The 23117-nt window shown below is 30.5% G+C and overlaps 1 protein-coding gene and 1 long non-coding RNA gene across 4 annotated transcripts in view; one reads left to right on the top strand and one right to left on the bottom strand.

Moving 5' to 3' along the window:
- LOC106680574 (facilitated trehalose transporter Tret1-2 homolog) overlaps nt 1-23117 on the bottom strand; it is a 152179-nt gene that overhangs the window by 126498 nt on the left and 2564 nt on the right. The gene's annotated exons all lie outside the window — the stretch shown is intronic.
- The window catches only part of LOC136796423 (uncharacterized), a 12261-nt gene continuing 10688 nt past the window's right edge, over nt 21545-23117 (top strand). The window contains exons 1-2 of one of the 2 annotated variants that reach the window (XR_010844137.1): nt 21545-21769; nt 22527-22720. This is a non-coding gene — a long non-coding RNA (uncharacterized lncRNA). The remainder of the gene's footprint in view (nt 21770-22526; nt 22721-23117) is intronic. The other variant, XR_010844138.1, reaches the window with a different exon arrangement.

Raw genomic sequence — 23117 nt, forward strand, 5'->3', positions numbered from 1 at the left:
AAAAAAAAAAAAAAAAAAAAAAGGTCATTTATTTCGAATGACAGAGATCGTAGGAAAGTAGCGTACGGGAAAAAATACCTCAAGGAAGACCTAGGAAAACTTGGGAGGATGGTGACAGGAAGGTCTTACACAGAGAAGTTATTTTCTGGTGATGGTACAGGATCAGAATTTTTGAAGTTGCCTCTACAAACAGCTCTCATTGCTCAGAGAAAGAAGAGGTTATAAGAGAATATGATTCAAAACTGTAATATAATTAAATTAATAAATAGTGATTATTTTAAACAAATAAGTCTAAATGTAGATCCGAAAATGACAAAAATTAATTTTTAATCTAAATTAATAGATGGCGAGCCAGAAATGTAATACAATATTTTTTTCATTTAAAAAATATTCAGTCATTTAAACAAGGATTTTTTTAACTTACAAGGACAAATTTGTAGTATGAAAAGAAACAGCTATATCTGTTTAAACTATAATTTAATTAAAAGACGCCATTAAGATTGTCACTTCAAAAACAAAAGCTCAACCAAAAGGTTTGAGGTTACTCCATCTTCTACAGGTTACTGACTTGTTTATAACTCGAACCACAAAATATTGCTAGAACCGATTGACGGTTTCAGTTATTACTAATTTAAGCTGAAATATTCAAGTTACGAATACTGTCATAAGAATTATTTTTATTTTTAAAAAAAAAATAATAATGAAACCTCTGAGAATTAATGTTTTTTTATTTTTCGAGATGTAATTAAATGACTAAAACACGTTTTAGAGCACAAAATAAATCTTAACAAATAACGCAGATATGCAACATTATTAACAAAGCGAGTATTTTATGTGAAATATAAAGAGTAGCGCTTTAGTCACAACCGAATAGAAATGCTTTTAATTGCAGACAAGACAATAGCTCTCAGTCAATCCTCTGAAAGCTCTGGGTTTTTCATTTCATTTTTTCCTTATCCAAGATCAATTAGCTATATAAGAATAACCTTTATTGTTTTTTAAATAAAAAAGAAATGAATGAGTACACAGTATGCGAGTGTAAATATTTTTTTTTTAAATTCTTAAAAATGAAGACAGACATACCAAAAATAGATATGATATTACAATTAACTGCATTGTAAAATCGTCTAATAAGAAAACAAAGCAGATGGATTCAATATTTTTAATTTTAGTCAATTTGCTAGAAACTCTAACATGACACATTTTAAGATAGTGTTCAGTAATATGATGAGAAGTCAGTAGACACTTGAAAATATGGAGCTCGCCGATATTTTATTTTCATAAACTAGTTTACATATTACAATACAATATTTTATTGCGCTTATTAAGGCAATGCTATAATAATGCATTTGATATATTTTACATAAAATAAAGAAAGAGAACCAAATATGATTCCTACAAATGTATGAGAAGTGGATAGATGATTTTCCTTGAGCTACTGAGATAATTTAATTAAATAATTAAAATTTATATAGGGGACCAATCGAATATTCATATAAGGTTTTGTTTTGGGTAAACGTGAAGTAAAATTATGCACATTTTACTTCTGATTTATTTTAAATATCTTAAAATTATTAACACTTTTGATAGAATATTTGAAACAAACAATAAATCGGCTAACTATTGATGTTTATTCCTTTTAGATTCTATGTCAGAACATAAATCAGAATTGATTGGAGAAGATGGTAGGGGGGTGCGGTCAGCAAAGAAAAACTTAAATAAACAAAACAATATTTATTTATGCCGACGTTTCGATCTGAGTTTCATGTCTTCATCAGGGCTATAGAACAAAAGAGATAACAACCATCATTTAGGGGAACATAAAATTGAAAAGAAATAGTATACAAACAAATTTGGAATTATACAAAATATTGAATTGAATAATAAATAATAAAAAATTGATAATTGATTAATAAAAAATAATTGATTGATAATCATGGAATAAGACGATAGCAGATTGATTGAGAACAGTGAAAGATGAAATATAATATTATGTAGGTGAGAAGATATGTAAGTAGTGTCTAAAAAAATGAAAAAATAAATTTGAATTTACAAATTGAACAATATGAAACAAAATGAAATATAGTGAGTGACTTATATATGAATGATTTATCTACACCTCATTATAAATCAGAAATGTTGAAAATTTTATATGTAGAATTTAATTTCTTATTACTATGAATATGTACTCAAAATCATTTCTCATTCTTTTAATAAATAATAATACTAGTGTAATAATAAAAAATAAATCTTTATTTAAACAGTACTTGTGACGGCGGAAGGTTCCCCCTTGCAATTGAGGGTTGCCTTTAGAAACACTAAAAATTAAAATTTATTTAAGTAATTAATTCTTGTACAAATAATGTTTTTCAATTAAATTGCATAACGGAAATAAATCGAAATTATTATGATAAAATCAGACAATGAGAAAACTTACATTAAAAGTTTGATTGTAGGAAGATAGTCCGGGTGACTATCGGTAGGTACGGAAGGTAAAAAATAGTAAATATTAACTATTTATTGGTTTAACTAACTGTTCGGTTACCATTAGATAGTTAATCCTTGCAATTTTTACCTTTATTGGCCGTAAACCAGACTATCTTCCATGGCAACAGAATAAACGACTAGTTTATTAAAGAGGTATGTCTCTAAGTCATGAACTCTTCCGTTATAATGGCAGAAACTAAATCTCATGACGGGTAAGCAAGGTACCAGTTGATGAAGAAATCCCTTAAATATGAGGCATTGCGCCTTGCATTTAATTATCTGCTCTTAGAGCAACAGTACTGTTAATAATGGTTAAGACAAGCCCAACTATAAATTCTTCTTTAAAAGAAAAACTATATTTATAAAACGTATTTGAATATTCAACTTCTTAACTTAACCATGAAGTTAACAGAGACTAGCCGGACGTTAAGGAGCGGAGACAAATATCAATAAATATTTTGTTTATATTTTTCTTGAGTTTATCAGCTCAGAGTAAGCGTTGATGGATTTCAAGTATTTTTCGGTTCAGAAGAATCCACTCAACAGCTCTTATCGATTGCAACGGTAGTTTTCCGCATAAAATGATCAGACCGCATCCAATTTTGCGTTGTAAATGCCATCAATTTTCATGGCAAGTCATATTAATTTCTTCAAAATCATTAAATTCCTAAGAGATGTGTCTAACATACTATCAACAATATATCTACCGAGAAAAAATGTATTGGCTTTGTTCGTAAACATATAGGAAAAAGAATATATGCTACTGCGATACAAAATGATATTGAGATGAAAGCAAACGTAGTAAATATATGTAAAAAATAAATGATGCTAAGGATGTCCTATTTAATCAATATTACTCCTAATTAAATACAAGATGTTTCATATACTTTTCTAAACAAGAATGGCAACGAAATCGATTGATTTACAACATAACAGTAATATCGTATTTAATTAAGTAAAATCATTGAAAAAATAAGTGAGGAGTTTTCTATCAAAATTCAGTATACCTACTTTGGTAAAGTTATTATTATGGGAGTATATTATACAGATAAATTAATTGTTAATTGAAAATATTGATTTCACCTAATTGGTAGAAGAAAATTATGATTTTGAAATAAATAATGAATAAGCTTTTGGTAAGGAATTTTAATTAGTAAAATAAAAAGTATTTACTTTTCAGAAGATGATATATTAACTTTTGATATGGAACTCCTCAACTGGCTCTGAAGCTGAAATTTGACTTATTTTCCTTTACACAACAAATACTCCGATACATATCTCGTGTCGAGGCCAAATATCTTGAACCACGATAACCATCACTCGTATTTATGTTTTGCAATCTTCAATATTTTTATCGTCAACAAGGTTCTATTGCACAACAATTATAATATTCGGAGGCCATTGTGAACTTGGCTGTACTTAGGAAAGAAATTAAAACGGAACAGTATTTCGTCATCGGAGAAGAGGAATGAATAATTATGACCACTGATTGACATCACCAATTAATGTCGTTGAGATGAGACTGACCAACATCTTCTTCAAGGGGAAATTAATTTAAGCTCTGTTACTAACAGTTGTTTTAACGAATTGGAGGGTTAACGGAACATTAAGTAAAATGAATGAAGTCTGTTTACTTCATTCATTTTCGAGAATATGAATTGTCAATTCTATTTATTCAAAGGGTATATTTAAGTGACATACAGAAAGTATTAATTTGCTAATATGCTGAAGTGAAAAACTTCCAATTAGAACAAATTATTATTCTATATTTTGAACAACATTTCGAGATTTACCACATACTCATGTACTATATATCTACATATTTTTCAATTAAATCAATTTCTATTATGAAATATTGTCCTTTATATATATATAATTAAAAAAATATATATTATTTAAATAATGTGATTGTACAAAATATAGAATAATAATATGTTCTATTGGCAGTTTTTTCACCTTATTATATTGATAAATTAATATAAACAGCTTCCTAGAAAAGAAAATCCATAGGAAGTATTACATGTTGATCATAGTACAGATAGAAATGAGATGGAAAAGCCTGAAGCCATGAAACCGCATTTGAAGTCGATTTAAATACGTTTTAGGTTCAGATTAAAGTACATAACCGAAAAATTCCTTTGCTACTTTCTTAAAATTCCTTCATACTTATCCTATGTTTGATGATATTCTTCCTATTTTAGAAAGTTGATTATTGGTCATTTTCTGAATCCCATCCAAGTTGTTTTTGTTTTTTTTAACAATGCTGCTAATATTAAGTATTGTCCTTTCTAGTTTTCTGAAGTAAATGACTTTTGAATTTATGTTCCACACAGTATCAGACCGAACAGTAGCCGATTCTTCGTGTGTTCCAGGACAGTCTATTTATTGCAAATAGAGTTATGATAGTTATTAAGTGACATATGGCGTCGATAGGGGACATTGTAAATACGCCCACTTAACAAATATTATCCTTCTTTCCGAAAATTGTATACACTGATACCTGATTAACATTTAAGGTGGATAAATTGGTCGAACTATTCAGGGGGTTCAATTTCGAATAAAGATTCAAATCCTTGGCAAATCCTTGCCATCCTACAACAGCTAGGCATCATATTCAAATTTTACCGCTGCCCTAAAATATATTCGATGCGAAACACACTGCACCATACTTATCTAAGACAGAAAGTAGTCTTTAGGCCAACGGGCAGGAGAGATAACTAGCATCCTAGACCAGAGGAAACCGAGAACTTGTTTACAGGTTTGCCAATAACCGGGTCAATGCATGGATAGCTCCGGGAACTTCCTGTTCACAGTTGGCTCCACTGATTTCTGCTAAAATGGATGACAATACACAGATAACAGTGCAACAATGAACTGGCTAAGGACATAAATTAGAAGATATTTTAAAAATTAACTTCTATAAAGTAAAATACATACGTTGATAACAAATTAAAACAGGGTGTCTCACTATACTATAAGTAGTAATAAACAATGGTTAAATTTAACTATAAAACAAACCTCTGTTGTGGATTGCTGGTAAAAAAAAAAAAAACTATAAAAGAATTTGATAATTAACTAAAGGAAAAATACTTCAAACAAATGTTAATAAATAAGAATAGTAATATAGATGCAATGTATCTTTGGAAAGAAAAAGATTTTAGCAGAATAAATATGGAGCATATAAAGTCATAGGTGGTAATAGAAAGTGACGAAAAACACATTAATAAACGGAATTTATAAATAAATGTAGAACTGAAATTAATTTCTACTCAAAGGAGGTTTCTCAGCATTCTTTTTTAAATATTAAACTGGTGGTTTCATACAAAAGTAATACCCTTTACATAAGCAAAATTATCATAACTATTTTATTTTAAAACTAGAAAGTTTATCACTAGTAATAATGCCAGTTGATTTTAAGATCTACGGAATATAAAAACAGATGGATAACCTAAAAACTAAACATCTTTTATCTTTTCACAAAAAGAATAACGTTATAAATTATTAAAAGAACTTATGAAATCACAATTTTATTTGGCAATAAAATATATAATGGTTACAAAATAGTCTTATTATTTTTCTATTTAGATCACTATAACACAAAAAAAGTTAAACATTATTAGTTTATATTGTGAAGTATTGTTTGAATACGACTGAAGAAAGATACAAACGTTTTTAACAAGCACCATCTCAAAATGCCTGATAAGAAAATTTTAATAACATGTTTTTAGTTACTTACACTTTCAGAAGTACATTCCAAAGAGAGGCTCAAAGCCATGAAATAAACATAAAAGCCAATTACAATGCCGAACAAATTTATTAAGAGTGCCCCTACTGTTGTCTTACAGAACTTATTTATTTCTACTAAAGAGTTTATAATTCGTTAAAATAAATTTATTAAAACTCGATAGAGCAGATAAGTATTTTTGAAAGACGTTTACACAGGTTAACGCGCTAACAAACAAAATAACACAATTTGACCACGTGTCCTACGTCTACGTCAATGAGATGACGAGAACAGAAGCTGGGTTCTCATGAACCCTTTGTGGCCTAGGTCAATTAGATCGGGTCCAGCTGTCCTTTTGGGTCATATTAGTATTCGGCCTTTTAAGGCATATTGTCAACACGAGGATGTCGAAAGGTTTCTTTGTTTTTGTTTATCAAAGCTTTTAATTGATAATGGGTGAACGCCTTTAGAAACCTAATTATAGGTGCTTCGTATAAGATTCGTGAGCCAACAGCTTTGCGATTTGGAACAAGTTCAAAGTTCAAACATTATTATCCCACCAAACGCCAAGCAAAGTCTTTTAGCCGAGAAAGAACGACAAACATAAAAAATTCTGTGTAGAATATTTATTTAACTTCTTCTTAGATAGAGATAGCAACCCATAAGATTGGCAACCGAGCCAAAGCGATAAGAATATTCTTTAAATCAGTTAGTATTGACAGATAATGAAAAAATAAAATGGAAATGCAGAAGTAATTTTCTGGTAGTGGTATATTAGACGTTATATGGTTTTAAAATATAGGGCCACAAGTCACAACATTGTTTTAATCTATCAAGTTCGCCTTTTTTGAGGGTTAAAAATTAATAATAACTTGCCTTGTAACAAATCAAGCAGGGAGTAAATATTATTTTAGAATATTAAGAACCAGAAGTTTCAATACTATTAGATACTAGACAAAGTTACATACTAGACATAAATACCGTCAGACATTTTTCTTTTTTTTTTAAAGAAACATTTACGCAAAACGAGAAAATTCAACCACAAAATGCTCAATTAAATGCTTCCTTATTGCATAATTTCAAAATTCATATATAACTTATCTTATATATATTTTTAACAGTTGATTATGAGGGGGTATAGTCATACAAATGACACCCCAAACTATATAAATGTTCTTATTAAAAGAAAAAAACAATGATATTGGTACACTTAAATAAAACAAACAATTGTCTTCTAATAGTAAAAAGAAACAAGTTAATTTGAAAAAGGGAAGAGAGAAAAAAAATAATAATAAAAAAATAAATAAAATAATAATAAATAAATATAGGTAAAAAAAATGTTTAAATCATAGGCATTGAAAGGCGTAGATTTTTCAAAGTAGTAAATAGCACTGAATGGCCTTGCTTGGAATTAAATTATATATCTCTGAGATGTTAATGAATTACAGATGATTACGTGAACATTAATTAGAAAAAATAAAAATTCGATTGGTTAGAGAGTAACCTTGAAATCTATGGCTAAAAATTATATATATATTTAATTATGTAAAATACTGTACGAAATATATGATAAAGTATTGTGAGCATAACAAATTTCAAGTCTGTGAGAGCACATGTACATGAATGAATTGGACAGGGAGATTTTCCAGTAGATTTTGAAAACAAGAAAATTCAAAGGTTATGAATATACATACATTTAACTACATCCTGTACATATTTACTCATTCATTAAGATAAAATGTTCTTAGTTTGTGCCTGCCCTGATCTTATAGCCTGTAATAATATAACAACAAATATTATTTGAACACTTTAAAACAGAGAGTTAAATCTCCCAGATTAGGAAACCGTAGACTTCATCAATTGTTATCATAAGGGCAGAAAAAGATTCCTATCACCAATGCCTCGTATTAAGTTTAATTCGAGTCTCTTTATTTGAGCTGTCCTAATATCAGTAATTATAAGAAAAGGTGTAGTTTGTCGGTCGGATCATCGCATGGCAAAATCACTTTTAAAAAGTTATTTTAATGTTATTATAGTTCATTTGAACATCTTTATTCGATATAATAATATCGTTTTAAAAGTATATTTTCGCATTTAAATTGGCCAAATATATAAAAAAAAAAAAAAGAATAATTGTGGTTAAATTCTTTTTCTTTCTGTAGGAGTAAATAATGCTTAGATGAAGCATTTAAGAGTAGTACTTCTCCAATATTGAGGGGAAAAAAGGGATAATCTAAGGAAAATACCTTTTTTTGTAAAAAAATGAGTAGAAAAAAATAAATGAGAGCCTGTAACTGTGATGAGATGAAAGGTATCACGCTGTACACTTGTGGGGTATTGAAAGCCGCGATGAAGCCAGAAGACAGGATTTTGCATACACCGCCGCCGTCCTTGCCATCAGGTCTTTCTTCACCTCAATATCTTATTCTGATCAGGTTTGGCCGCTGCCTTAGCCTCGCAGAATTACAGCTGTCCGAGATGTCCCACTGGGTAATTGGGTCAGAGGCGATAACTCGTAAAGGGATGTGTCTTGTTTATGCATTCGTGTACGGGACATAAACTCAAAACATCTCTGTTGTCATCGATGAAGGCAGAATAATAGATGACTCGTGGGACGATCATGAGTCGATTGAAAGCGGTCGTTTCAATTAATGTGTTTAACTGGATCATTAATGGGGCGGGTCCTCAAAGGACTCTCTGTTCCGAAGAAGTTAGTCAATTCATTTCATTTTAAAACAACTGAAAGATAATGAGGGACTTGAGGCTTCTCAGACCAGAAAAAAATATGGCATATAATCGTTTCAGGTGGGCTGTCCCAAGTTCTAAAACAGCATGTTTACATAAAACACTGAATCTATGGCGTGTAATGGTGATTATAAAAAACTTAGCTTAAAATTCCAATGTACACTTGTCCATTAACTAACATAAATCACACAGTTTCATATAATATTAAAAAATAAATTTCGTAAATTCTAAAAAGGTCTATTGCATAAACAAAGCGAGGCGTAGATCTTCATTCAAACATAGACAGAAAGATCCCGCTAAATTATATCATAAAAAAAAAAATTGAAAAATAAAATGAAAAATAGTCTATTATTATTCCGGGACAAAGCCTCTTTAGAATAATTTTTAGATTTAACAATATATTGGTCATAAACAATCTGACCGGGCTTACTTCTTTACTGTTTAGTGAGTATTTTTAAGTACAAAATAAAAATCCACTTATATTGTGGTGGAATAAACTTTGAAATATACAAACATGTTTTAGCAAAATAGTAAAAGTAAACTATTCAATAAATATTTATTTCATATAATAAACAATGATTTTTTTTTTAATGGTTAAATTTTAATAATATTATTTTGTGGAGAATTCCCTTCTCAAATAGTACTTAAAACCACTCAAAACTTATTTTATAGCAGAAAAAGCTCTTTCGACATAGAGGTCATAAATATTGAACATCGGTAAATAGTACGAGTGTGGGATTGTGAGATTTGGCGTTTTATTTCTTCCTTATATTTCAATAAATGTATGTTTCTTTAAAATAATTAAAAGCAACAGGGAGAACAGTGTTTTTATAGGAACCATATTGTAAGAAGGAAGAATCAAAACTGAACATTACAAAACTTTATAGGTGAAATTTATAATAATATCTAGACGTATTTTAATAGTACTAATATTAGGAAACAAAAGTTTAGAACACAACATAAACGAATAACTTCAACAAAACAAGTTGTGAATAATCCTCACTTTGAACTTTTCCTTAAAACGTTTTTAGTACATCCCAATAAATTAAAAGTCGAGCTAAAACTTTTAAATAAAAATGAAAAAAAAATCAGGCAACTAAAAACGTTTTTTTGAAACTGTAAGCTCTGTACAATCTGCTAGTTGCCTCCAGTTACAAGAAAAATCGCCGTGGCCTTCGGATGCGATCTAACAATAATCATGAAAACTGTGATTGCAATCAAATAATTATAATTATTCCATTACGATCACAAAATGTTGTTCCTGAAAAATCTATAAGCTAAAATAGTGCAGGAGATATTACTTCGTGTTCGAACCTTCTATAAGTTCGTATTGACAACGTAAATTCATTCTTGTATTATATTAAAATGAAAAGTCACACAAGCCCAACCAACCCCTATCTTAGTACTTTCAATTAAAATTGTTACCGTAAAAAATATTTGAACAAGTGAAAACCCATCAGATTTGTAAAATAATAATTAGTATATTAAGGCGAAATATATTTATCTGGATTCTAATCATTCGGCCATGACAAGCTCCTTCCACGATAATCAGACCTGGAGTTAAAAATTCAAATTCAAAAATGATCACAGTTATTTTTAAATATGAAGCGATAATGCGGGTCATAACCTTATGTAACATCACACGTAACATCTATATCTAAAAAAAATTAAATATGTTGCAATATTTTTCAAATTTGTAATCAGTTTTAATGTGCAATAAATGAAACCTCCTGAACTTTTAAATACTTTTATGATTAAGTTTATAACTTAATAATTTAATGACTTTAGGCATGATAGTGAATACGATAAGATATCCAAATATAGTATAACAATACCTCTCACATTGAATAATCCACCATTTGTATCATATATTTTCTCTCGTGATCACGAATGTTTTATTTTAATCTTTGGATATAATAATTGATTGTGCATTGATTAACTATAACCTTCTTCAGAATTTAGTTAATTTAATGAAATGAAAACAGCACTAATTTTTCTACACTCCCCTTTAACCAAGACAGCTTCTATGCCTTGTTGAGATTTCGACCACATATTTCAAATTTCTTCCATATTCCATTTCATAGTTACGTTTGCTTCTTGTGTCCTACTTGTATACATCAAACCAATTTAACTTACTTTGAATAAATGCGAAGATGTTTCTGGTAACATCCACCAGTTCACTAATATTTGCGAATTTTACTCCATTTTTAATTTTTTGAACTTTACTTAACAATACAAAAAATGATGAAAGGAAAAGCCAAGGTTAAATTTTTGAAATCCAGTTTTCAAGAAGATCTTTGAATTTGAATTCTCAAACCCACTTAAGTCGGCAAATACCATTTAAATCGGATTAAATAAATTAAACATCTAACACTTTAATAAAATTCATTTTTTTTTTCTTCGTCTGTTTGCCAAACTTGCAAGGTCAAAGGCTGTTTATAGCATGAATATTGAATAACAGTTCGAAACAATTTCAGAAATTAAAATATAACCCCAAAACAATCATAAAATAAATTCAAATAGGCAAATTGTTGTTTTGAAATAAAAATGGCAGAGAGAGAGAGAGAGAGAGCGATTAAAAAGTGTTGCCAATAGCGAGCTGCCATGACCCGATTGCATATTGATATAATGGCAGTTAGCAAGTATCGGGGTCTCTCACTGTCCTGGTGCTTAGGTACCAGTTTTCAAAATACGTTTTGCAATAGTACGTCGCCGACAACAGTCGAGATGGGATCGGCGGCCTTGAACATAACCGTCAAAACGTGTAGAATATTGAGGATACGTGGAATACAATGACATCGGGATGATAAAGTACACTCCTTATTTATTACCAGAACTTTATAAGAATTAATAAAATATACATATATTCAAATAATCAACCAAGAACTATTAAGATTTAACAGAAAATTTTATTGCTATTGAAAATTGGTGGTTCTTTATCAGGATGGAAACCGTATATTCACACATAAATCCTGGCCTAAAAACATTTACATTTATACAAGGGATAAATGTTGTTGCAGTACAAACTACATAACAAGACTACTGCCACAAGGTCGTGAAAATGGCTCCTATACCCTGCCTGTTTCCCCTCCCCACAGACCCTTCGTGGGCTCTTGTGAGACGGATTCATTTTTTTTATTTTCACGTTTAATGTCAGTCGGATGGTGGGGGATGGGGCATGCAAACCACACTTTCTGACCACGGCAAATGAAAAGTTCCAATTCCAGTATTATTCAAATATTTTTAACTGTTACAAACAAATATACAAATAGGGCATAATTTCGCAACCAAAAAAATGCAACATGTAAACACCGTTCTGGGCTTAATGAGATGATTTCAATTCTTTACCAATAATATAACTCACCTTTATTATTTTTTTTAGTTTTTATCAGTTACCTCGATAAAAGGTAAATGCAGTTGATATGATTGATAATATATGTTGTTTAAAAAAAAAATTTATTCGACCCTAATAAACTCACTACAAATTTTTAAATAATTTAAAAACTACCCATAATGACTGGATAATCATTGACACAAATGGCTCAAAAACAGATGGAGTGGATTATGTTGGAGTTTCTGATGACCATATCTTTTTATCTTCTTTACAACCGCTTTCTTAAGAGTATATTGCAGAATTCTTATGAATCAACTTCGCTGTTTGTAATATCTCTAATAATTGCCACGTTCAGAAATTTTCTCAGAATCTCAATCAGCCCTAAAATCATTAAGAGATCCTTTTCCTAAAAATCCGTTAATAATAGAGTTAAAGCATGTTTGAAAATACTAAATAGCTGAACTCGTTGTGTCATGTTTTTATGAATACCTAGTTACTGCGGAATCGACAGCAGATAAGCAGTTGAGCAGATTCGTAGAGGTCTAGCAATGAGAACATCTGTTAGCAAAGATGTTAAATCCTGTATTAAGGAAATCGAAAGTATGGAGTGGTGGAATATTTAGTTTAATACAGAGAACAACAAACTATGAATAGCGCAAAAATTAGTAAAATGTTCAGAAAAAATTGAAGCTGACAATAAGAAACACGCGTTCCAAAACCGTCTTAGAACATTCCACTCATATTTTGGAAGAAATCTAACTATTGTGCATATACTTACTAAGCTAAAGAAATACTCATACCATCAGCCGACTTTCAATTGAGCCTATTGAGAGGAAGATCCGTTTTTAAAAGCTATAAAATATAGCAAAACTAATGAACTGAAATAACTTAAATGTGATTTAATTGAACTTAAACAGAACAGCTAGATCAAATTATCCAAAAGTTTCGTAATAATTTAAAAAAAAAAAATATTTCAAATTTTTGGGACAGCTCTAGACGTTGTTTTTAGTTGGTTTGTCTTCCTTGCTGATAGAAATACAGGGCACGGGCTTGGATAACTGTTTCAAGTTTGAACAGTTGTTTTTTTTTTTGCCGGGCGTGCAATAACAACTGCACAACTCAGTAAAAATGCAAGAAACCAAGCAAGGTTATCTGGAAAGAGGGACTGAATCTGAAAGGCATTTGAATAATTATGCACCAAGTACCAGTGGAGTGAAATATAACGCAATTAGACCAACATATGCTCAAATGATTGGTAACCAACCGGATAGTAAACGTGAGTATGCTATTATTTTAGATTACATAAAGGGAATAAAATAAAAAATGTATATTGAAGCCTTAGCTAAATTAATAGATATCACGAATCACGAATATCAAACAATAACTTTTGTATTCACTTAAGCAACAAAAACCAAGTCGACCATTTATTGTCCCACCACACATCACTAAGCAGTGGAGAATATTCGATCCAAATAAGGCCCTTAGTGAACCCCGACAAGCGCATTATCATATCATTTGCTCAAGCATACATCATGCGCTAATCGAAAACGAACAAAAAAAAATTAATATAAAGTTGTTCCCAGTTACCTGTTCAAAAGGAGGCTATGTTGGACCTAAGACCAGCCACACAGTGAGCTTTCGGAGGCGTCTTCATTCCTCCAGAAGACATAATACACTTGCCAAAGTCGATCGAAATTTTACATGGGTCGGTGTTGTCACTGGAGAGCGAGGGAGGAGAGCGCCCTGTGGCGTACGGCAGCAGGAGATTAACGGACGCTAAATCGCGGTACGGTCCTCTCGAACGGGAACTATTAGCAATCGTTTTGGCGATGGAGCACTTCGGATCCTATGTGTTTGAGGGCAATTTTAAGTCCACACAGATCACCGGCATCTCCAGTGGGTAGAAAAACTGAAAGAGTCTTCGGTGCACGTTACCCACTGGAAAGAACTCCTCAGTCAATTCAATATGGATATCGTCTATAAACTAGGTCAGGAAAAAGTACTGGCGGACTTGTGCATTATGGTGACTCTCGTGCAATTATCATTAACGCTGTTGAGGAGGAACAAGTTGAAATGGTACGGGACAATAAGCAATTCCTTCGGGAATGGACGCCAGGAGAGGGAGAACCTTCCAATATACAGGCAAACGAAGAGGAAAGTCCGACATCAGGATACGAAAGCTCTGAACCGGGGGCAGGCCACCCGAAATGGAGGAACTGGAGGAAATCATTAAGGATAAGAAATACCAAATTATATGGAAAACAAGGACCTCCGGCCTGATGAATGTTGAATATCCGAAATACGTACAGAGCTCCATTAACACCATATGGTCAGAACCAGGGGTACGAGAAAATCAGATATGCCGCGTACTGAATGTCGCTATGAGGCCCGGGAAAACTTTTTATTTATATGTGGGGAATGTTGTCGTTCGGGACAAAATGAAGAGACTATGGAGACAGGAACTGACAGAGTTTGATAAAACCTTTATTATCTTATAAAATCTTTATTAGCTTATCACCAGGGGATAACTAACCACCGCGGTTTGAATGAAACAGTTCAGGCCCTTAAACGACGCTACCTCTGGTGGGGGATGAAGAGGACTTTGCAACAGGTCATAGGACGGATGCAACGTATGCCTTAGTACGAAATATGACCGCCACCCCCTAAAGCAGTGCAAGAGGAGACGCCTAAGGCCCAGAGACCACTTTGCGACATCCAAATAGACTCCTTCACCTGGAAAGGCTATAAGTGGATAACAGCCATCGACCTTTTCAGCAAAGTAGCCATGGCACATCAAGTTTGGGATAAATCAGCCTGTGATTTCAGCGCTGAGGGTATGGTTCCAATTTTATGGAGTCCCGACCCGAATTTCGTCCGACGGAGGGCAGGAATTCGACAATGCCGCAATACGGGATGAAATGAGGACCCAAGGAGTAGAATGCCACATTAACACTCCCGGTCATCTTAAGAGTAGGGGGTGTGGAAAGATTACATAGCACTCTAAGCGACCATTTGGGTGTTTATCATGCGGACAAGGGGCTGGAACCGGACGAGGCGATGGTACGAGCGGTGGCCGCGTATAACCTTTCGATTCACTCCACCATGGGATTCTCGCCGTTCGAAGTCTCCAAGGGCGATGTAGGAATTTCATGGACACGGCGGAGGTAGTGGAGGAAATTATTAGCCATGGGATGGTCATGAGCAAGTTATGGGATAAGGCCAGGGAGCGCATCGAGCGGGAGAAAGTTCGATGGATCGCGCTGGAGAATTTGAACCCCCATGACGTGATGGGGGAGGTCAAAATCGGAAAGGTTGTATATCGCCGTTTGGGGTCCAACAGGGGTAAGGAATCCCTGTGATGAGGGTCAATTCCGGGTGGCTACAATCAGAGAACACAGTGTGGTAACTATTGAAAGCTTACAGGAACCGAAGAAGAAGCGTACGGTTCATGATGAACAGCTAAGGTTCCCTGAGATAGCAGCTTCGTAGGCACTTGGGATGCCTCCTCGTCAAAACCGAAGCAGAAGCTTTTCTTTTTGTTGTTTTTGTATACATTTTATTTTATTCCAATATTCTGAATTGACTTTGTACATATTTTTGTTTAATATTGTGTCGGAAATTTCTCTTTTGTGATTTTTTATTTTATTTCTTTACTTGCTTTGTTTTTGAGTTTACGATGAATTGTCCGTAAACTGGCAAGGGAGAGTTATAATTACAGACTGTGTAATATAAATCTTAATACCTAACTCCCTCTGTCCACAATTCGAGAATGTATAAAAATAGGATTACTGGATAGAATAAATCAGTCTATTATCAGCAACCGTGAGTGTGTTTTCTCGTTCATTATTTCTTTTTTGAGTTCTGAACCTGCTATCACATATTTTATACATAATTTATTAACTATATTCACACAATCAACTAAAAAATTTATCCAAAGATTGAGACAAACAAACTTTTAATATAGTTAGATAATATGTCTTATTAAATATCTATAATACCAGTGAATATGTGGTTAAGTAAAAAAATTACAACTTTTCAAGGCAGCAGTTTCAAATTTAAATATGAAATTTAATCTAAACCTCCTTACGTTCTCCATTTAGCTACAATTTTAGGGTAGATCTAACTTATCTTCATCATAAGTCGAGCAAGTCACTTGTTCACATAGGAATTGAACAAAAATACCAATCTTTATTTTTTTTTATGATCACTATTTTAATACTAGAAGTGCACTCTCCGAATTAACAGCCATGACGAATAGCATTGCCATAAATAATACAACTTCTATCTAGTTAAGGAACACTCAATTCTCAATGCCAACACAGTAATAAAATCCAGATATAAATAAAAGATGTCGAAACTCTTCCGAAAACAATGATTCAATTGTTTTAATTAAAACTTAAGTAATTTAAGAAATATACAAACAATATAACACCATTTAAAAGTTTATTATTTCTCAAAAAAAATCATCTCACATAAAATTTGTAATAGTTCAGCTAATAAACTATGTAATTTGAATTGCACTAGTAAATCCCATTAAATGCCTATTTTTTTTTTTAATTTAATGAAATTTCAAGTATCTTGCAAAATCATACTAACTTTGCCCAACAGATCTCGCTAGAGGAAATGTTTCAATCAATAGGTTAATGAAATTGTATTTAAATGATTAAATAAAATATCAGTGAATTACGAAACAATAAATACATACGTAATTATTGTTATACTTTCAATTTACTTAAACAACTCAATAAAATAATTAATTAAAATACAATATAAATAAATCCAGCTAACGAAGACGATAAAAGTGCAAAGGCAGTAAATTACTGCAGGTGTTATCTTTCAGAATCGCAAGCCAAGGTAACCAACACAGCATCTAGTCTATGACGAAATCATACATATATAATTTTAACCCAGTTATCTTTTATTAGTTCAAGTGTTTTAAATAAAATTATAGACTAAAATATATATTAAGTTATTCTTTTAGTAGTTGAAGTATTTTAAATAAAAATAAGGACTAAAAAATATATTGTTATAAGTCTGATATAGACTATGGCATAATATATATAGTCTGATATAGATAAATCTTATAACTCTAATTTTCCACAAAAAAATATTAAAAGTACTCAGAAGTTACATTTCTTTCGATTATAAACTATAAATTATATAAACATAATTTAAAAAAAAAATAATAATAATAAGAGTGAATTTAGGTAAATATAAATTCAGAAAAATTAAAAATTTACTACTAAATTTCTGGTCGAAAATAAATAAAATATATTTTTAAGTTTACACCAATAAAATATAATTATAGATAAAGTAAAAAACAATTCTTAGATATCAAGGACAAAAAAATTAATAAATTATTTTTATCGAAATGAATTTAAACTTAATGAATGAACTTAATTATTTCAAACAAAATGAATGAAATAAATAAATATATTTTCCAAAGAACAATAATCAAGATATAAATGTCGTTTCGCAATTGTACTTTTTTAAATTTTTATTTGTAGTAAAAGAAGTTTTCAGAACATTCAGAATAAAACAGTTCACTACTAGTGAATCTCAACTTTTAAATAAAAAAATCAAGGTCCTTTAATTATTTCTAACTAACGCTGTACAATTTTCACAAGTTAAGAAAACTACCATCGTCTTAACTTAAAACTTAACCATTAATTTTTTTTTTCGGTTGATTTAAAAAGGGTGGCAATTATTTCGAGAGAGCTGGGAATTATTTCTTTTTTTTCACATGGAAAGATGAGAATTTTTCAACCCATCCTCTGCCATGACTATGAGTGCTAAATATAGTGTCTACAATAACCTGAAACATTTTGAAAAATGCACCGTTGATTGTGACAATATTAGACGATATCATTGCATTTTATAATATAAGTATAAGTATATACTTTTAAATACAGGAAAAAAAAAAAGCAATTTAAAAAAAAATACTCTAACCAATACCTTACTTGCCTTTGGCTATTAATATATATCAGTAAATTATTAGTTAGTAGCAGATCAGAAGCAGACAGGCATTTCACTCTGTATACTGAATCATCCAGACAAATATTTGGTGCCCTGTCCTTGACTACCAGAATAATTAACAAGACTAAACGCATCATAAACCAAATTGCTTCCGAAAGTAACATTCATTTATACCAAATCTTAATTTATTGTCGAATTAAGGCGATATAAGGTCATAAATTTATAAATAGCGTAATGAAAATATAAGTTTGAAAACTCTCAAAATAGCAAAAAATATCAACTCTACCGAAAATTTTAAATAACCACTCAATTACGATGTCCGATACAAATATATTAATACTCCTAAATCTAAATATTTTTTTTTTTGCTGAAGAATAATAAAAACCTATCAGCTCCCAATAAAATTTAAGTTTGAGATAAATATGTAATTAAAAAAATACACCTAACGTGCAGTATAAATACACGTGTTAATAGAAGCAGGATAAAACAAAAATTAATATTTTGAAATTGAAATAAATCACATAATTGAGCTTAATTGAGAAACTAAGAACTTTTCAAATAAAATTAATGAACATTTGATGATAAATAGTGCTGACTTCCAAACTAGATATACATTGTGTTCCAAGGCCATTTTGGCTGAGAAACAAAAAATTTATATGAATGATTAGAAATTATACATTTATATTATTATAATTTTATGTGGAGCCTGGTAATTTGTGACAGGTAATAAAGTAGGTAAACTGATGACAAAGAGATTAAATGTCCCTGACGGTTGACAGCCAATTGCGATAAAATGTCTTCACGTAAAAGCATCACTAAGGTAAGATAAGACATGTAATTAAAGGCGGGGTAACACTTCTGATTACCGACTATAAGCCTTCTTTCACTTTTTATATCGATAATTAGTATACAATTTAATTAAAATATAATTTAATAAACCATATAAGTAAATGATAACAACATGTATCCTTGGTCTTGCTCAATAAAATGGCAGTGTGTCAGATCATTGTCATGTTGAAACAATAAATTATTTTGTAACGTATCTAATTGGGTAGATGAGTATCTAATGGGTCACACAGGGCTAAGGAATTCCTAGTGTCAATTCCAGTTCCGATATAAGATAAATATTGTTAATAAAAAGTAATTTGTTAGACCGGAATCTTATAGGACACATTTAGCCTTAATAAAATAAACACCAGACTCTCATAAAAAAAGTCAAGTGTGATACTGACCACACCACCCTTTGTTAAAGAATCCGTTATTCTTTATCAAGACTTAAACCAAACCACAATCCTCAACTGACACCCAAGATACTGACACTTTTTTTATATATTAATTATATCTAAGGTTGCTCATGCTTGGATGATTTGGCATTGAGCATCTACTAGATATTATATTCCACACCTTCCGATTATAGATAAAAAAAATTTTTTTTGTTAAATATATATAAAACAGAGATCCTAATCTTTTTTTAAAATATATTTATTGAAATTTACAACTGTACATTACAATACATTTAGTAAATTTGATCTCAGTTATAATGGAATGACACAAGCGTGTAGAGAACTACCCATTGGTAGTACTCTAAACTTTTTGTTTTAAGTCAACAAATAATTTATTTTTAAAAGAGGGGATTTTACTTAAATAACTAAAAGAGTACACTTACAAACTGCATTTTATAACAATTTTTAAAATTACACTAATAAAATAATAATTTAAAACGTTCGGACAAGGATTAATTAAATTATAGCACAAAAAATTATAAGATATAATAAATAATACTAAAAACAAGTATACTTAAAACAAAACAAAACGTAATTATACATAATTAAAAATATACATCCTTTATATTCAAACGTTTTTTAGCCATGAATGTTTTGAAGTAAGTTTTTATTAGTTTTAAGAAACAGAACAAACGTGTTTCCTTAAAATTTAAATATGGCCCGCATAATTTCCTTTGTCTTCTCTGATCCCCAATAATTATCTAATTATCAGTACCTACTGATTACCTAAATATTACTTATTTTGGAGCACTTGTGGCAATTCCAAAAGAAAAATTATTTTCAAACATATATAACATCATATAGGTATGTTACCTCATAGAAATTTTAAAAAGTTGCTGCGAAGTAATAGGGTGGATTTGACCTATATTTCGTATCAACATTGCAAGCGCTCTTAATACTAGACCTATTATAAAACATATAATTTACAATATACATTTTACAATATATATTACGAAAGTAATACTTAAAGAAGAGATAAAATAGAAAACCTAAAAAGTATATTTTCAAAATAATAAGAGTACTCTTAATGAAGCTTTCCAAGAGTATTTTTGTATATTAGAATGATGAATTAAAATAACAATACTATTCAACTAGAAAAGGGCGTTTGATCATTGTACGAATATTATATCATAAGTTGATATAAAAATGATTATAAGTCAATATAAGCATCTTTATCAATGAGAACTTCAATTAGATCAGACACAATTTATGAAATGGAGGATCTATCTTTCGAAAAAGGAGGAGATTTTGAAAAGAAGGACGAAGGAAGAGACATAAGCAGAGTTTCCAAATATTTAATGACCAAACTATATTTCTGAAAAAAAAATTTCAATTCAAAAGTGTTTGTAAGAAAATTTACCTTTCAAAACCTAATTTATAATAAGATTACTGAAAACAGCAAATTGATTTGTTCATTTTTTTTATTTTTAAATTTTTTTTTCAATAAATATTTTATTTTATTTTTTTCAATAAATATTTTTAAAAATGTTTGAAGAATATGTATTTCCTTTAAAGCAATATATCCAAACATAAATAAATAATTTTTGGAGAAGTTTGTCGGGGGGTGCGGTCAGCAAAGAACAACATAAATAAACAAAACCATATTTATTTATTTTATGCCAATGGTTTTGTTTATTTATGTTGTTCTTTGCTGACCGCACCCCCCGACAGACTTCTCCAAGCATTAATCTACGGTCAACTATCTACACCTCATTATAAATAAATGATGGAAGATTGTTGATTGACCGTGTGTATAAATGAATGGAATATGGTTTGGGTGCAGCCATAAAAATTTTAAAAAACGTTGGCTCAATAAAAATAGTATACCCATTTACTATTTGAATTTTTTTTTTGACCGCACCCGGATCATATTCCATTCATAAATAAATAATTTTCAAAATCATTTATAAGTATCAATCAGTTAAAAATATTTATTTAATAAACACATCAATTTATTTATTTCAGCCATCATATGCTAACTTCTGAACTGACAATACTATTCTCATAAATATAGTTTGGTCACCGAATATTTGTTAAATTCTGGACATGTCTCTTCCATGAAATAATTTCCTCCATTAATACTCCCTTTTAAAGCTACAATGATTAGTTGGTTTGTTAATTGTTTAATTAAATGTATATGTGGGAAATACTGTTTTCACGCTCCAGTTTGAACTGGGAAAGAAAAATTCACAAACTTTTGAAGTGTTGTTTTGAATTCATGTAAGTAGTCACCATTTGTCTTATTTCCAAAATGTTGGTATATTCTAGAACCTACTGAAATATATTAGTACTGGTGTATATTCTCGATCATGTGTTCACAATAACTGACCTAAATATAAATTAGTCTTTTGAAATCTTTCAATTATAACCAATAAAGTAAAAGTTTAGGAGTGTGGAGCGTGTCCTAGAACATTTTTTTTTTTTTAAATTGCTCATCAACTTGAATTTTTTCCCATTTTAATATACCTTCACACTTTAACTTGATAATTTAAAAATTCACCAGGCAGCATGCACCTACAGCAGCTGGCTACAAAAGACCGAAGACACATAAAAGCTTCTTTTATGCAAGGTTAATGACACACCGGACAAGTCTTCATTGTTTGATAGTGCCTCTCGATCGGCTCTATTATATTTATTTTGAAATATTTTCAACTGTCCTGTCGATAATAAGTAATAAAGGAACTCTTTATTCGTGGATTCGATAGAGATCGCAAGCATAGTCGTTCATAGAAATCTATTGAATTGACAATTGGGGATCTCTGTAACTGATGTTTATTTCAAGAGAGGTTGAATTCAACAAATAATAAATAATGGAACATAATTACGAATTTTAGGGTTCAAAATAATGATTCTCAGTTTACAGCGTTGAAATGAAATTGGTGATTTGATTAAAATTATTTATGTAATGTGAAATTTAAAAATTACTCAGTTATTATATAATTATTAAATTATTTTATTATTTTTTTTTATATTGTAGGTAAGAATTATCCTACAAGGCTCTTAAACAGAGTGGGCATTCAGTCCACTTTTTTATATTTGGCCATATTTCGCAGGACAAAATGGTCCTCATTTAATAGAAGAGATGAAATGAACAAGATAGTCTCTGGATATTTGTGTAGATGACAGGCGACCAAAAATGCTGTCGGTGGAGGATTTAAGAAACTTTAAACTGTAAAATCTCCTATTTTATATTTACTTGGTTCGTTGTTCAATTGTGTTACGGGTTTCTCTTCAATTTTTAAGTTATTTTTTATATACATCTGAAGTTACGTATAGACATATAATGAGATATAAAGTTTCGTGATTGAAACTTTAATTAATACGATTCCTTAATTATAATATTTTCCAAATAAACTGAACATAATCTAATTGCATTAAAAACTAATTTAAAGAATTTTTATAGCGGTCAATAAAGCTACAAAATAGTAAAAAAAAAAAATTTAATTTAAAAAATAAATCCAACTACCAAAAAAACCCCAGCTTATATTACTGTTTCTTTTCAGCAACGGGATGTTATTGCATATCTCCTTAAACATATTAGTGGATTGTTGGTGATGCATGCATATAT

The sequence above is a fragment of the Halyomorpha halys genome, unplaced genomic scaffold (assembly GCF_000696795.3).
Source record: "Halyomorpha halys isolate HHAL.00 unplaced genomic scaffold, Hhal_1.1 Scaffold269.1, whole genome shotgun sequence".
NCBI classification, from domain to species: Eukaryota; Metazoa; Arthropoda; class Insecta; order Hemiptera; family Pentatomidae; genus Halyomorpha; species Halyomorpha halys.